Here is a 16,076-nt window from a genome sequence, read left to right as displayed (position 1 = left end):
CTGGGAACTCTCGAAAAGAAAATTAAAAAGGGAAATAATTCGGAACCTTCTCAGTTCTGACCTATACGTCTTTGACGAGGTTATCTCCCGTCCTCCACATACCTCCCAGCTTAATTATGTCGGCTCCGAACGACATGACACAAATGAACACATTTATAATATCAACACTTATAACATCAAAATCCAACTCTTACTACAATACTACATTCCTGTTGCCAACCCCTACAGTGAAACCCGAGAGATGTCTACCTTTACGGAAAGTCACCTGTCTGTAAGCAATTATACCACCATTACTTATCAAGACTAATCAAGCCAATACCTGACCACTATTGAACAAGGCCCTTTAAGACTCAAAGTTCCAATACCGAGCAAGACTAAACAGTCATGACAGTAAAACCTCTAGTATCTCTTACTGTGAATAAGAACAATAAGAACTTTAAACTCTAAATTTAGACTTGGAATACACTTATTTACACATGTGGTCATCAGAATGACCCTTTAACACTACTACCAATAACATACAGTCTTAATCAAACAATTTTTCCATCATAACTTGAAATGTCTGTATCATCTGAGATGCAACGTCATCTCTGCGGCTATTCCTAGCAACAACTGTCCTGGGCAGTTTGTACACATTTGAGTGTTTTCCTGCATTAACTCTCTTCGGCCTACGTCGTGGTGTCGGCCTTTCAGGGAATTCAGAGGATTCTGAGGAGTCTGATTCTGACATTTCCGGGTCTGATCCGGAGGATTCAGGGGGTTGAAACGGAGGTAGCCGTGGAGGTTTTGTACGAGGAGCAGGGACAGGTATTTCACGAGGAGCAGGGACAGGTATTTCACGAGGAGCAGGGACAGGTATTTCACGTGGAGCAGGGACAGGTATTTCACGAGGAGCAGGGACAGGTATTTCACGAGGAGCAGGGACAGGTATTTCACGAGGAGCAGGGACAGGTATTTCACGAGGAGCAGGGACAGGTATTTCACGAGGAGCAGGGACAGGTATTTCACGAGGAGCAGGGACAGGTATTTCACGAGGAGCAGGGACAGGTATTTCACGAGGAGCAGGGACAGGTATTTCACGAGGAGCAGGGACAGGTATTTCACGAGGAGCAGGGACAGGTATTTCACACTTCTTAATCTCCTGTCTGCTGACATATTTCACATCACTTCCACATTCAGATTTGATGCCAACTGGTGCACCATCAGACTCCGGGATTCTAGTGACTCTAAATTTCTCTTGCTTCCAGTGATCCTGAATTTTGTTTCGACCTAACGGATGGCTTCGCAACAACACCAGATCTCCAACTTTCAAATCATCTGCTTTCACCCTACCATCATGTCGAGCTTTACGTTCTGCAGCAGCCTGTTTCAAAGCTTTCATGGCGGTATCATGTGCAGTGGCTAACCGTTCTTGGTGTGTACGAACCCAGTCCGTTTGACTCTGAACTGTCTCGTTCTGGCTTATCCCCAAAAGGAAATCGACTGGCAATTTAGGTTTCTGACCGAACAGAAGTTCGAACGGGCTAAACCCAGTGGATGCATGAGGGGTACAGTTGTACACATAGATAACCTCTGACAGATTTTCTGTCCAACGTCTCTTTTTCTCTGGTGGTAGTGTTCGTAACAGGTTGTGTAACGTGCGATTAAACCTCTCGCATTGGGTGTTTCCCTGAGGGTGGTACGGTGTCGTGCGCAACTTGCTGACTTCGTACAATGTGCAAAGCTCTCGAATTACTTCACCCTCAAAGCTTCTGCCTCTATCGGAGTGGATTCTGGCTGGTATCCCAAACTTCTGGTACCATTCTTTCACTAGAACCTTAGCGACAGTAGTGGCCTTCTGATCTCTAGTCAGCACGGCAACGGTAAACTTTGTGAAAACATCTGTCAACACCAATACATTTTAACGACCGTCCGACGACTTTTCCAGCAATGTGAAGTCCATCGCTAAAACTTCCAAAGGCTTCGAAGCCAACAAATGACCCATGGGAACCTGACACCGAGTGTTCGGCATTTTCGCAAACGAACATCTTGTACACGACTTCACCCAGCGTGCCACATCTGCAAACATTCCTGGCCAATACGCACGCTCCTGCAAAAATTGTGCTGTTCTCTTCTTTCCTTGGTGTCCTGTCGCATGTACTGACTCAAACACCGCCTGCCGGAGCTCTTTGGGCAACACGAGCTGTAGAACCGTGTCTTTTGTGTGAGGATGACAAATCTTCCTGAATAGCAAACCGTCCTTCTCAAGAAATCTGTCCCACTGTCTACACAAAGTAACAAAAGACAACCCACGTCCGGTCCTATCTTCCTGACTAGGGCACTGACCCTTTTTCCAAAACTGAAGAATGACTCCAATCTCGGGATCTTTTTCTTGTGCAAGTTTCAACTCTTCTGGTGTGATTGACGGCAGTGCCTGAGATGCTTCGTGGTTGTAATCACTATCTGACATGACTTTTCTATCACTGGTTGGCAAAGTCTCACTAGAACCATCACTAGAGTCTAGTCCTGTCATCGCAACTGTGACTTCATGGCTACTGAACCTAATCTCTGAAGGAATTTCAGTCGACCCGGTGGCAACTGTTGCAGCCACAACTTCTTCTTCATCATCAACCTGTTCATTGTCTACAGGATTTCTCAAAAGACCGTCCGCGTTAGGATTTTCCTTTTCAGACCTGAATTTGATTTGGAAATCAAAGAGAGACAACTGCGCTGCCCACCTCTGCTCTACAGCTCCAAGTTTCGCAGTGGAAAGATAGCTCAGGGGGTTGTTATCTGTATACGCTATGAACTTGGACCCCAATAAGTACCCACGAAACTTTTCTGTAACGGCCCATTTGAGCGCCAGCAGTTCAATTTTCATTGAGCTGTAGTTGTGGCTGTTTTTCTCTGTAGGGCGGAGTGTGCAGCTTGCATAAGCTATCACCCTACGTTTGCCTCCTTGGTCTTCGGACAACACGGCACCTAAACCATGCAAACTTGCGTCTGTCTCCAAAATGAAAGGTTGGCTATAGTCAGCATAGCCAAGCACTGGCGTTGTTGTCAACGCGACCTTTAAAGCATCGAATGCTTTCTGACACTCTATCGTCCAACCATCACCAAGATTTGGACCGTTTCTAGTTCTCTCTTTGACCTTTTGTGACATTTGACCTACCAACGAATGCAATGGACCTGCAAGCTTAGAAAATTCAGAAACAAACCGGCGGTAGTAGGACGCGAAACCAAGACATGATCTCAACTCTTTCAAGGTTTTTGGAACTGGCCACTGTTGGTAGAGCACTGGACTTGTGATCGAAAGGTCGCAGGTTCGAATTCGGGCCGGGACGGACACGGGTCAACTTTATGTGCAGACCCAGAGACGGAAGCCATGTCCCACCCCCGTGTCATCACAATGGCACGTAAAAGACCTTGGTCATTCTGCCATAAGTGCAGGTGGCTGAATACACCTAAAACACGCAGACGCCTGGGTAGCGCGACTCCGTTGCTGCTAGCTTTCCATTGGGAGGAAGCGACCCGAATTTCCCAGCGATGGGACAATAAAGTAATGAAAATGAAATGAAAAATGAAAAATGAAAATGTTCTACAACCCTGATTTTTTCAGGATCTGTCGAAATGCCCTGCTCAGAAACGACGTAGCCCAAGTATTGAACTGATCTCTGACAGAACCTGCACTTTGCTGGATTGAGCTTGAGCCCAAGCTCCCTCAAACGTGACAAAACCTTCCGCAGCCTCTCAAGGTGTTCTTCAAACGTTTGACTGAAAACGAGGATATCATCAAGATACGCCAGGAGTATCTGGAACAGTAAATCATTCATCCCTGATGAAACGAGACGCTGAAAAGTCTGAGGAGCTGCGCACAAACCAAATGGCATTCTACGAAACTCATATAGACCAAACGGGGTTGTGAACGCCGTCTTGTGCTGATCCTTTTCTTCCATCGCCACTTGATGATAGCCTGACACTAAGTCCATCGCCACTTGATGATAGCCTGACACTAAGTCCATCGCCACTTGATGATAGCCTGACACTAAGTCCATCGAAGTGAAAAATCGAGCTCCATGAAGCGCATCCAGTGATTCCTCAATCCTCGGTAATGGGAAAGCGTCACGACGTGTTTTTGCATTCAGTCTTCTGTAGTCAACACACATCCGGAGTTCACCGTTCTTCTTGCGAACTAACACTATCGGCGCAGCATAAGGTGATGAACTCGGTTGTATGATTTCTTTCTCCATCAACTGCTGTTTGTGTTTTCGTACCTCGTCAAGTTGATTCGGATGTATTCTACGAAAGGCTTGTGCCACCGGCACATCATCATCCGGGATGGTATGTTTCACCTTAGTCGTATAGCCTACGTCTTTCTTTCTTTATTTAGTGTCTAACGTCGTTTTCAACCACGAAGGTTATATCGCAACGGGGAAAGGGGGGGGGGGGGATGGGATAGAGCCACTTGTTAATTGTTTCTTGTTCACAACAACACTAATCAAAAAATTGATCCAGGGGCTTGCAACGTAGTACAATATATGACCTTACTGGGAGAATGCAAGTTTCCAGTACAAAGGACTTAACATTTCTTACATACTGCTTGACTAAAATCTTTACAAACATTGACTATATTCTATACAAGAAACACTTAACAAGGGTAAAAGGAGAAACAGAATCCGTTAGTCGCCTCTTACGACATGCTGGGGAGCATCGGGTAAATTCTTCCCCCTAACCCGCGGGGGGTATATAGCCTACGTCAAGGTCGTTCTGATAGAGTGTATCTGCAAACTCTAACAACACACTTCTCAACTGTTCTTTCTCTTCTTCAGTACAGTCAGCTCCCGAAAGATCAATCTGAATGTTTTGTTGTTCTTGTTGCTTGCTTTCTGTTTGTGCCTGACTTACTACAATCTGATCATCTTCCTGCTTGTGCCTGACTTACTACAATCTGACCATCTTTCTGCTTGTGCCTGACTTACTACAATCTGATCATCTTCCTGCTTGTGCCTGACTTACTACAATCTGATCATCTTCCTGCTTGTGCCTGACTTACTACAATCTGATCATCTTCCTGCTTGTGCCTGACTTACTACAATCTGATCATCTTCCTGCTTGTGCCTGACTTACTACAATCTGATCATCTTCCTGTTTGTGCCTGACTTACTACAATCTGATCATCTTCCTGCTTGTGCCTGACTTACTACAATCTGATCATCTTCCTGCTTGTGCCTGACTTACTACAATCTGACCATCTTTCTGCTTGTGCCTGACTTACTACAATCTGACCATCTTCCTGCTTGTGCCTGACTTACTACAATCTGATCATCTTCCTGCTTGTGCCTGACTTACAACAATCTGATCATCTTCCTGCTTGTGCCTGACTTACTACAATCTGACCATCTTCCTGTTTGTGCCTGACTTACTACAATCTGACCATCTTCCTGCTTGTGCCTGACTTACTACAATCTGACCATCTTCCTGCTTGTGCCTGACTTACTACAATCTGACCATCTTCCTGCTTGTGCCTGACTTACTACAATCTGATCATCTTCCTGCTTGTGCCTGACTTACTACAATCTGATCATCTTCCTGTTTGTGCCTGACTTACTACAATCTGACCATCTTCCTGCTTGTGCCTGACTTACTACAATCTGACCATCTTCCTGCTTGTGCCTGACTTACTACAATCTGACCATCTTCCTGCTTGTGTCTGACTTACTACAATCTGATCATCTTCCTGCTTGTGCCTGACTTACTACAATCTGACCATCTTTCTTCTTGTGCCTGACTTACTACAATCTGACCATCTTCCTGTTTGTGCCTGACTTACTACAATCTGACCATCTTCCTGCTTGTGCCTGACTTACTACAATCTGATCATCTTCCTGCTTGTGCCTGACTTACTACAATCTGATCATCTTCCTGTTTGTGCCTGACTTACTACAATCTGACCATCTTCCTGCTTGTGCCTGACTTACTACAATCTGACCATCTTCCTGCTTGTGCCTGACTTACTACAATCTGACCATCTTCCTGCTTGTGCCTGACTTACTACAATCTGATCATCTTCCTGCTTGTGCCTGACTTACTACAATCTGATCATCTTGCTGCTTGTGCCTGACTTACTACAATCTGATCATCTTCCTGCTTGTGCCTGACTTACTACAATCTGACCATCTTCCTGCTTGTGCCTGACTTACTACAATCTGATCATCTTCCTGCTTGTGCCTGACTTACTACAATCTGACCATCTTCCTGCTTGTGCCTGACTTACTACAATCTGACCATCTTCCTGCTTGTGCCTGACTTACTACAATCTGATCATCTTCCTGTTTGTGCCTGACTTACTACAATCTGATCATCTTCCTGTTTGTGCCTGACTTACTACAATCTGATCATCTTCCTGCTTGTGCCTGACTTACTACAATCTGACCATCTTCCTGCTTGTGCCTGACTTACTACAATCTGACCATCTTCCTGCTTGTGCCTGACTTACTACAATCTGATCATCTTCCTGCTTGTGCCTGACTTACTACAATCTGATCATCTTGCTGCTTGTGCCTGACTTACTACAATCTGACCATCTTCCTGCTTGTGCCTGACTTACTACAATCTGACCATCTTCCTGCTTGTGCCTGACTTACTACAATCTGACCATCTTCCTGCTTGTGCCTGACTTACTACAATCTGATCATCTTCCTGCTTGTGCCTGACTTACTACAATCTGACCATCTTCCTGCTTGTGCCTGACTTACTACAATCTGATCATCTTCCTGCTTGTGCCTGACTTACTACAATCTGATCATCTTGCTGCTTGTGCCTGACTTACTACAATCTGACCATCTTCCTGCTTGTGCCTGACTTACTACAATCTGATCATCTTCCTGCTTGTGCCTGACTTACTACAATCTGATCATCTTCCTGTTTGTGCCTGACTTACTACAATCTGATCATCTTCCTGCTTGTGCCTGACTTACTACAATCTGATCATCTTTCTGCTTGTGCCTGACTTACTACAATCTGACCATCTTCCTGCTTGTGTCTGACTTACTACAATCTGACCATCTTCCTGCTTGTGCCTGACTTACTACAATCTGATCATCTTCCTGCTTGTGCCTGACTTACTACAATCTGATCATCTTCCTGCTTGTGCCTGACTTACTACAATCTGACCATCTTCCTGTTTGTGCCTGACTTACTACAATCTGATCGTCTTCCTGCTTGTGCCTGACTTACTACAATCTGACCATCTTCCTGCTTGTGCCTGACTTACTACAATCTGACCATCTTCCTGCTTGTGCCTGACTTACTACAATCTGATCATCTTCCTGCTTGTGCCTGACTTACTACAATCTGATCATCTTCCTGTTTGTGCCTGACTTACTACAATCTGACCATCTTCCTGCTTGTGCCTGACTTACTACAATCTGACCATCTTCCTGCTTGTGCCTGACTTACTACAATCTGATCATCTTCCTGCTTGTGTCTGACTTACTACAATCTGATCATCTTCCTGCTTGTGCCTGACTTACTACAATCTGATCATCTTCCTGCTTGTGCCTGACTTACTACAATCTGACCATCTTCCTGTTTGTGCCTGACTTACTACAATCTGATCATCTTCCTGTTTGTGCCTGACTTACTACAATCTGATCATCTTCCTGCTTGTGCCTGACTTACTACAATCTGATCATCTTCCTGTTTGTGCCTGACTTACTACAATCTGACCATCTTCCTGCTTGTGCCTGACTTACTACAATCTGACCATCTTCCTGCTTGTGCCTGACTTACTACAATCTGATCATCTTCCTGCTTGTGCCTGACTTACTACAATCTGATCATCTTCCTGCTTGTGCCTGACTTACTACAATCTGATCATCTTTCTGCTTGTGCCTGACTTACTACAATCTGACCATCTTCCTGCTTGTGCCTGACTTACTACAATCTGACCATCTTCCTGCTTGTGCCTGACTTACTACAATCTGATCATCTTCCTGCTTGTGCCTGACTTACTACAATCTGATCATCTTCCTGCTTGTGCCTGACTTACTACAATCTGATCATCTTCCTGCTTGTGCCTGACTTACTACAATCTGATCATCTTCCTGCTTGTGCCTGACTTACTACAATCTGATCATCTTCCTGTTTGTGCCTGACTTACTACAATCTGATCATCTTCCTGCTTGTGCCTGACTTACTACAATTTGACCATCTTCCTGCTTGTGCCTGACTTACTACAATCTGACCATCTTCCTGCTTGTGCCTGACTTACTACAATCTGATCATCTTCCTGCTTGTGCCTGACTTACTACAATCTGATCATCTTGCTGCTTGTGCCTGACTTACTACAATCTGACCATCTTCCTGCTTGTGCCTGACTTACTACAATCTGACCATCTTCCTGCTTGTGCCTGACTTACTACAATCTGACCATCTTCCTGCTTGTGCCTGACTTACTACAATCTGACCATATTCCTGCTTGTGCCTGACTTACTACAATCTGACCATCTTCCTGCTTGTGCCTGACTTACTACAATCTGACCATCTTCCTGCTTGTGCCTGACTTACTACAATCTGATCATCTTCCTGCTTGTGCCTGACTTACTACAATCTGACCATCTTCCTGCTTGTGCCTGACTTACTACAATCTGATCATCTTCCTGCTTGTGCCTGACTTACTACAATCTGACCATCTTCCTGCTTGTGCCTGACTTACTACAATCTGACCATATTCCTGCTTGTGCCTGACTTACTACAATCTGACCATCTTCCTGTTTGTGCCTGACTTACTACAATCTGACCATCTTCCTGCTTGTGCCTGACTTACTACAATCTGACCATCTTCCTGCTTGTGCCTGACTTACTACAATCTGACCATCTTCCTGCTTGTGCCTGACTTACTACAATCTGACCATCTTCCTGCTTGTGCCTGACTTACTACAATCTGACCATCTTCCTGCTTGTGCCTGACTTACTACAATCTGATCATCTTCCTGCTTGTGTCTGACTTACTACAATCTGATCATCTTCCTGTTTGTGCCTGACTTACTACAATCTGACCATCTTCCTGCTTGTGCCTGACTTACTACAATCTGACCATCTTCCTGCTTGTGCCTGACTTACTACAATCTGACCATCTTCCTGCTTGTGCCTGACTTACTACAATCTGATCATCTTCCTGCTTGTGCCTGACTTACTACAATCTGATCATCTTCCTGCTTGTGCCTGACTTACTACAATCTGACCATCTTCCTGCTTGTGCCTGACTTACTACAATCTGACCATCTTCCTGCTTGTGCCTGACTTACTACAATCTGACCATCTTCCTGCTTGTGCCTGACTTACTACAATCTGATCATCTTCCTGCTTGTGCCTGACTTACTACAATCTGACCATCTTCCTGCTTGTGCCTGACTTACTACAATCTGACCATCTTCCTGCTTGTGCCTGACTTACTACAATCTGATCATCTTCCTGCTTGTGCCTGACTTACTACAATCTGATCATCTTCCTGCTTGTGCCTGACTTACTACAATCTGATCATCTTCCTGCTTGTGCCTGACTTACTACAATCTGACCATCTTCCTGCTTGTGCCTGACTTACTACAATCTGACCATCTTCCTGCTTGTGCCTGACTTACTACAATCTGATCATCTTCCTGCTTGTGCCTGACTTACTACAATCTGATCATCTTCCTGCTTGTGCCTGACTTACTACAATCTGATCATCTTCCTGCTTGTGCCTGACTTACTACAATCTGACCATCTTCCTGCTTGTGCCTGACTTACTACAATCTGACCATCTTCCTGCTTGTGCCTGACTTACTACAATCTGATCATCTTCCTGCTTGTGTCTGACTTACTACAATCTGATCATCTTCCTGCTTGTGTCTGACTTACTACAATCTGATCATCTTCCTGCTTGTGCCTGACTTACTACAATCTGATCATCTTCCTGCTTGTGCCTGACTTACTACAATCTGATCATCTTCCTGCTTGTGCCTGACTTACTACAATCTGATCATCTTCCTGCTTGTGCCTGACTTACTACAATCTGATCATCTTCCTGCTTGTGCCTGACTTACTACAATCTGATCATCTTCCTGCTTGTGCCTGACTTACTACAATCTGACCATCTTCCTGCTTGTGCCTGACTTACTACAATCTGATCATCTTCCTGCTTGTGCCTGACTTACTACAATCTGATCATCTTCCTGCTTGTGCCTGACTTACTACAATCTGATCATCTTCCTGCTTGTGCCTGACTTACTACAATCTGATCATCTTCCTGCTTGTGCCTGACTTACTACAATCTGACCATCTTCCTGCTTGTGCCTGACTTACTACAATCTGATCATCTTCCTGCTTGTGCCTGACTTACTACAATCTGATCATCTTCCTGCTTGTGCCTGACTTACTACAATCTGATCATCTTTCTGTTTGTGCCTGACTTACTACAATCTGATCATCTTCCTGCTTGTGCCTGACTTACTACAATCTGACCATCTTCCTGCTTGTGCCTGACTTACTACAATCTGACCATCTTTCTGCTTGTGCCTGACTTACTACAATCTGATCATCTTCCTGCTTGTGCCTGACTTACTACAATCTGATCATCTTCCTGTTTGTGCCTGACTTACTACAATCTGACCATCTTCCTGCTTGTGCCTGACTTACTACAATCTGACCATCTTCCTGCTTGTGCCTGACTTACTACAATCTGACCATCTTCCTGCTTGTGCCTGACTTACTACAATCTGATCATCTTCCTGTTTGTGCCTGACTTACTACAATCTGATCGTCTTCCTGCTTGTGCCTGACTTACTACAATCTGACCATCTTCCTGCTTGTGCCTGACTTACTACAATCTGATCATCTTCCTGCTTGTGCCTGACTTACTACAATCTGATCATCTTCCTGCTTGTGCCTGACTTACTACAATCTGATCATCTTCCTGTTTGTGCCTGACTTACTACAATCTGATCATCTTCCTGCTTGTGCCTGACTTACTACAATCTGACCATCTTCCTGCTTGTGCCTGACTTACTACAATCTGACCATCTTCCTGCTTGTGCCTGACTTACTACAATCTGATCATCTTCCTGCTTGTGCCTGACTTACTACAATCTGATCATCTTGCTGCTTGTGCCTGACTTACTACAATCTGACCATCTTCCTGCTTGTGCCTGACTTACTACAATCTGACCATCTTCCTGCTTGTGCCTGACTTACTACAATCTGACCATCTTCCTGCTTGTGCCTGACTTACTACAATCTGATCATCTTCCTGCTTGTGCCTGACTTACTACAATCTGATCATCTTCCTGCTTGTGCCTGACTTACTACAATCTGATCATCTTCCTGCTTGTGCCTGACTTACTACAATCTGATCATCTTCCTGCTTGTGCCTGACTTACTACAATCTGACCATCTTCCTGCTTGTGCCTGACTTACTACAATCTGACCATCTTCCTGCTTGTGCCTGACTTACTACAATCTGACCATCTTCCTGCTTGTGCCTGACTTACTACAATCTGACCATCTTCCTGCTTGTGCCTGACTTACTACAATCTGACCATCTTCCTGCTTGTGCCTGACTTACTACAATCTGACCATCTTCCTGATTGTGCCTGACTTACTACAATCTGATCATCTTCCTGCTTGTGCCTGACTTACTACAATCTGACCATCTTCCTGCTTGTGCCTGACTTACTACAATCTGACCATCTTCCTGCTTGTGCCTGACTTTCTACAATCTGATCATCTTCCTGCTTGTGCCTGACTTACTACAATCTGATCATCTTCCTGCTTGTGTCTGACTTACTACAATCTGATCATCTTCCTGCTTGTGTCTGACTTACTACAATCTGATCATCTTCCTGCTTGTGTCTGACTTACTACAATCTGATCATCTTCCTGTTTGTGCCTGACTTACTACAATCTGATCATCTTCCTGCTTGTGCCTGACTTACTACAATCTGACCATCTTCCTGCTTGTGCCTGACTTACTACAATCTGACCATCTTCCTGCTTGTGCCTGACTTACTACAATCTGATCATCTTCCTGCTTGTGCCTGACTTACTACAATCTGATCATCTTCCTGCTTGTGCCTGACTTACTACAATCTGATCATCTTCCTGTTTGTGCCTGACTTACTACAATCTGACCATCTTCCTGCTTGTGCCTGACTTACTACAATCTGACCATCTTCCTGCTTGTGCCTGACTTACTACAATCTGACCATCTTCCTGCTTGTGCCTGACTTACTACAATCTGATCATCTTCCTGCTTGTGCCTGACTTACTACAATCTGACCATCTTCCTGCTTGTGCCTGACTTACTACAATCTGATCATCTTCCTGCTTGTGCCTGACTTACTACAATCTGACCATCTTTCTGCTTGTGCCTGACTTACTACAATCTGACCATCTTCCTGCTTGTGCCTGACTTACTACAATCTGACCATCTTCCTGCTTGTGCCTGACTTACTACAATCTGATCATCTTCCTGCTTGTGTCTGACTTACTACAATCTGACCATCTTCCTGTTTGTGCCTGACTTACTACAATCTGATCATCTTCCTGCTTGTGCCTGACTTACTACAATCTGACCATCTTCCTGCTTGTGCCTGACTTACTACAATCTGACCATCTTCCTGCTTGTGCCTGACTTACTACAATCTGACCATCTTCCTGCTTGTGCCTGACTTACTACAATCTGACCATCTTCCTGCTTGTGCCTGACTTACTACAATCTGACCATCTTCCTGCTTGTGCCTGACTTACTACAATCTGACCATCTTCCTGCTTGCGCCTGACTTACTACAATCTGATCATCTTCCTGCTTGTGTCTGACTTACTACAATCTGACCATCTTCCTGCTTGTGCCTGACTTACTACAATCTGATCATCTTCCTGCTTGTGCCTGACTTTCTACAATCTGATCATCTTCCTGCTTGTGCCTGACTTACTACAATCTGATCATCTTCCTGCTTGTGCCTGACTTACTACAATCTGACCATCTTCCTGTTTGTGCCTGACTTACTACAATCTGATCATCTTCCTGCTTGTGCCTGACTTACTACAATCTGACCATCTTCCTGCTTGTGCCTGACTTACTACAATCTGATCATCTTCCTGCTTGTGCCTGACTTACTACAATCTGATCATCTTCCTGCTTGTGCCTGACTTACTACAATCTGATCATCTTCCTGCTTGTGCCTGACTTACTACAATCTGATCATCTTCCTGCTTGTGCCTGACTTACTACAATCTGACCATCTTCCTGCTTGTGCCTGACTTACTACAATCTGATCATCTTCCTGCTTGTGCCTGACTTACTACAATCTGATCATCTTCCTGCTTGTGCCTGACTTACTACAATCTGATCATCTTCCTGCTTGTGCCTGACTTACTACAATCTGATCATCTTCCTGCTTGTGCCTGACTTACTACAATCTGATCATCTTCCTGCTTGTGCCTGACTTACTACAATCTGATCATCTTCCTGCTTGTGCCTGACTTACTACAATTTGACCATCTTCCTGCTTGTGCCTGACTTTCTACAATCTGATCATCTTCCTGCTTGTGCCTGCCTTACTACAATCTGACCATCTTCCTGCTTGTGCCTGACTTACTACAATCTGATCATCTTCCTGCTTGTGCCTGACTTACTACAATCTGACCATCTTCCTGTTTGTGCCTGACTTACTACAATCTGATCATCTTCCTGCTTGTGCCTGACTTACTACAATCTGATCATCTTTCTGTTTGTGCCTGACTTACTACAATCTGATCATCTTTCTGTTTGTGCCTGACTTACTACAATCTGATCATCTTTCTGCTTGTGCCTGACTTACTACAATCTGACCATCTTTCTGCTTGTGCCTGACTTACTACAATCTGATCATCTTCTTGACAAACAAGAACTTCTTGAACAACAATGTTCTGCACTGAGTGAACTGTACCTATCGGTGTTCTTCCTTGTAAGAAAATGTCATCGTCGCTCAAATTGACAAGCGGAATCTGCCATTGTTCTCCACTAACAAGTGTCTGTGCTACAATGAACTTTGTGCTATGCTGGTTATGAAGTGGTTCAATCACCAACTCTTCATCATGATCTTCATCTTTCCCACGCTTCCCAGGGACAACAACACTGACAATCGATCTAGCTGGGATATGTACCCCATCTTTCGGTAATCGAACAATCTGACGACAGTCTTTTACCACCCTGGGCATTTTCATTTTGACCTCTGGAATGCCTTTGACGTCCGCAATCGCATTGGTTCCCACAATCACAGCAGCCGCTGATGACGCATCTTTCTTCACAAAAACCCCTCTATTCTTGAGAACCTGACCTCCCACTTTTATGTCCAGAATGATGTACCCCAAATAAGGAATAGCCAAACCATTCGCGCCTACCAGTCTGATGAAATCAGCATTTTCAACCAGACTACTCTGCTGAAAGTGTTCCCTGTAAACCGTCTCACTGATAATAGTTACTTGTGATCCTGTATCCCAGAGTCCTTCAAGTCTAACTCCTCCTATCTCTACCGAGACAACGGGTCTACCTCCAACTAAGCGTTTCCAAAAAGTGGAGCCTTCTTTGTCCTCTCCGTCGCCAATATGGCTCTCTACAGCGACGGGTTTGGGTTTAAATCTTGCGTCTTCGGTCCTGCTACTTCGTTCGGGCATACCCGTTTCATGTGACCAATGCCCTTACAACAAGCACAAATCGGCTTTCCATCATTTGTCCACTCAAAATGAAACCCTCGAGAGTTGAAGCCTCTCTGCTGCCTTCTTTGTCCATCAGCAGACGGAACAGTGGAACCTGACTGTGTCGCTACAGTCTGTGGATTGACCTGTCGTACAGCATCACAACTAGCAGACCCATGACCATCAATGATCTCACCAACGTCTGCCCTAGTTCTATGTTTCGGGGTTGGGGCATCATGAATTTCCTCCCACTCTAGTGCTGTTTTCCTCAACACCGAAAAGCTGACCTGGGATTTCTCTCTTTTCATCTCCCACACGAGACGCTTATCCTTCAAACCCTCGACAAAGTGATCGCACAAGAGTGCTTCCTCACTGACCGACTGACCTACTGACCGACTGACCTAGTTCCTTCTGCCTATCTTTCAAAGCACGGAATTTTTCAAAGAGTTCACTAGCGTACTCGCGAACATTTTCATCTTTTCCCTGTACCCTTTCTGAGAAAGCTCTCAACACGACAGACACTGGCCTTTTATCACCGAAAGCCTCTTTCAAGATAGCCAAGATATCATCCACTGACTGATATGAAACTCCACAGGTTTTTACCTCCCTTTTTGCTCTACCTTCCAAGTGAGCAAATACAAAAGTAGGGGGGTCCTCTTGTGGGGGTAGTGTAGGAATGGCTGCTTCAACCTCCTCGATAAACTCTGTCAGACCATAGTCCCTATCAGTTTCTCCACTAAATTTCTTTATCTTCCTCTTCTGTGGAACCACTACTGAGACATGACCGGGACTACCACTACCATCTGGCAAGCGACCAAACATCCTTCCCCTCCCAAACCCGGGTTTCAAAGGTTTCAGACTACCTTGAAGTGGATCAGTCGACAACTTTTCTGTTTTGATTTTCTGCATCATTGGGTTATCTGGGAACAATGACATGTTACTAGCACGTTTCTATCAATCTATGACTACTCTGACAAATCTCAAAACATGAAAAGTATGCAAATCACTGTTCTGTGTGAAAAGTCCAATACAATTTCCAAATATATGCTCACTCACACATCATTCATCCTTCATCATTTTTACGCATTGGCTGGCACGCCAAACGTTTAAAAGTTCGTGTTTCTTTCCTTTTAAAAACAATTCACTCTTCAACTACAAATGATGTGGTTCTTTCCTGATCCTCTTCCCGGTCGTCGTTCGCGTGCAGTGAATTTCTTCTCAGAATGGAGTCGTGCACATAAAACGAAAATGTCACACGTTGCAAGTGGTCCAGCCTCCCAGCTCTGTCGCTGCCCACGCTGCCCACGCTCCAGGACAAGCACCCTCAAGCGGTCCCGTAGTTCAACTCCACATGCGTTGCAAGTGGTCCAGCCTCCCAGCTC

This window comes from Littorina saxatilis, linkage group LG16, assembly GCF_037325665.1.
Source record: "Littorina saxatilis isolate snail1 linkage group LG16, US_GU_Lsax_2.0, whole genome shotgun sequence".
In the NCBI taxonomy this organism is placed as follows: domain Eukaryota; kingdom Metazoa; phylum Mollusca; class Gastropoda; order Littorinimorpha; family Littorinidae; genus Littorina; species Littorina saxatilis.
This window is presented reverse-complemented; position numbering follows the sequence as displayed.